Source organism: Cebus imitator, unplaced genomic scaffold (assembly GCF_001604975.1).
Source record: "Cebus imitator isolate Cc_AM_T3 unplaced genomic scaffold, Cebus_imitator-1.0 Scaffold60, whole genome shotgun sequence".
Taxonomy (NCBI): Eukaryota; Metazoa; Chordata; class Mammalia; order Primates; family Cebidae; genus Cebus; species Cebus imitator.
In genome coordinates, this window is record NW_016107375.1 from 7,712,551 (window position 1) to 7,715,224 (window position 2,674).

Consider the following 2,674-nt stretch of genomic DNA (forward strand, 5'->3'; position numbering starts at 1 on the left):
ATCCAGCCAAACTAAGCTTCACAAGCGAAGGAAAAATAAAATATTTTGGGAGTAGTTTCTAATGGTTTAGCACCATCCCCCTGGTGTTGCCTTGTGATAGAGTTCTCACAAGATCTGGCTGTTTGAAAGTGTGTAGCACATCTGGCTTTGTGTGTTCTCTCTCTCCTGCTTCCAACTGACAACATGATTGCTTCTCCTTTGCCCTTCTGCCATGATTGTAAGTTTCATGAGGCCACTGAGCCATGCTTCCTGGATGGCCTGCAGAACTGTGAGTCAATTAAATTTTTTTTCTTCATAAATTACCCAGTATCAAGTAGTTCTCTACAGCAGTGTAAGAGTAAACTTAATACAAAGAAAAAAAGAACTGGAAGAAATCAGAGTAAATTAAAATAATTCTTATTAAGAGGTTCAGAGGGCCAGGCATGGTGGCTCATGCCTGTAATCCCAGCACTTTGGGAGGCCAAGGTGAGTGGATCACTTGGCTTCCCAAAGGAGTGTGAGACCAGCCTGGCCAAAACATGGTGTAACCCCATCTCCACTAAAAATGCAAAATTAGCCAGGCATGGTGTCATGTGCCTGTAATCCCAGTTACTGTGGAGACTGAGGCAGGCAAATTACTTGAACACGGGAGGTGGAGGTTGCAGTGAGCCAAAATTATGTCACTGCACTCCCATCTGGGTAACAGAGCAAGACTCCATTTCAAAAAAAAAGAAGGGTTCAGAGACTGTGAACTTTGGTGGGACTCATGATGGTATGTGATAGAAAATGTCTGAAAGAATGAATGTGAACATTTTGAGCTTCATTCTGGTATTTACAAGACAGATATTTGCAATAGATGATTGATTTTAATGTGAAAAATAGTAGAAGAGAAAAATCATCTTTTAACCAAGGAAATTTAAACAAAAGCATTAATTGCACATTGGTTATATAATCAAGTGATTCTTATTTATTTCAATCATTCATTCATTTACTCAGTCAAAATTTATTTATTATGTATTCTATGCCAGGTGCTCTTCATGTGTGCAAAAAGTAGATACAAAAAAATGAAGCATACTGACTAAATGACTATAATAAAAGTGGCGGAGAATAATAAGTAATGGTAAAGATGTGAAGAAAGTGGAAACTTCATACACTGCTGATGAGAATGCAAACTGACAGTCATTTTAGAAAAAGGTTGTAAGTTTTTCAAAAACTAAAAATAGAGTTGCCATATGAACAAGCAGTTCTCCTAAGTATATATTAGATTGGTGCCAAAGTAATTGCGATTTTGCTATTATTTTTAATGTTAAAAAACCGCAATTACTTTTGCACTAGGCAAATACATTGGAGAATCGAAAAAAATACGTGTAAAAATGTGTACTTAAGTGTTCTTAGCAGAATTATTCATAATAGTCAAAAAGTGGAAATTTTCATAAGTTTTTCTATGGTAACTAGAGTTACCATATCAACAAGCTTTTACTGCTAGGAATATACATTAAAGAATTGAAAAAAAGTCCATGTCAAATGTGGACATAAGTTTTCTTAGCAGAATTATTTATAATAGTCAAAAAGTGGATGAATATCAGTCAAATAATGAATGGCTGAACAAAATGTGGCATGTCCACACTAGTCCATTTTGTGTTTGCATAAAGGAATCCATGAATCTGATAATTTAAAAAGAAAAATGGTTTTATTTTGGCTCACAGTTCTGCAGACTGTGCCTAAATAAGCACGGTGCCAACATCTGCTTCAGGTTAAGACCTCAGGAAGCTTTCACTCATGTCACATGGCAAGAGAGGGAAGAAGTGAGAAGGGGGTCAGGTACCAGGCTATTTTGAACAACCAGCTCTTAGGGGAATTAATAGAGTGAGAATGCACTTACTATGGAGAGAACATCAAGCCATTCATGAGAGTTCTGCCCACATGGCCCAGACACCTCTCACTAGGCCCAAATTCAACTTTGAGCATCACTTTTCAACATGAGATTTGGAGGGTACAAATATCTAAATCATATCACCATGCAATGGAATATTATTCAGACATAAAAGGAAATAAAGGACTGATTCACTTTATAACATAGATAAACTGTGAAAACACTACACTAATTGAAAGAAGCCAGGCACAGAAGGTCACACATGATGTAATTCCATTTGTATGAAATATCAAGAACAGGCAAATCCATGGAGACAGAAAGTATTAAGTTGGTCCGAAAGTAATTGCAGTTAGAATAGATCAGACTATTTGATTAGAACCACTGAACAGATCAGTGGTTGCAAGGGGCTGAAGGATATAGACTTCACAATGGTAAATTCATGTATGTAAATTATATAACACAAAACTAAATCAAGTTTAATCTCTGCATTCTGTAATTTGTGTGGTTTATCAAATGTTGGCAACATGTCACATTTTCTAATTCAGGAACAAGAGAAATAATCTCTTACTGTTTTAAGCAGTGTTCACTTTTGAGAGGGTTCCATTGAGGAGATTAAGTAAACACAGAGGTGAAGAATAAAAGGTGTGTCAATTGAATGAAAAGTTCATGAGTCAGCCATTAAGAAATCAAGTTATCCAGGGAAGTCCAGCTTTATTTAGCAGGTAATGGTGATTTTAAATTTTATTTAATAAAATTGGTTGAAATGATATATTGTTAAAAGTTGATTTAATGAGAAATTTATTTAAATCTATTTAATGTCAA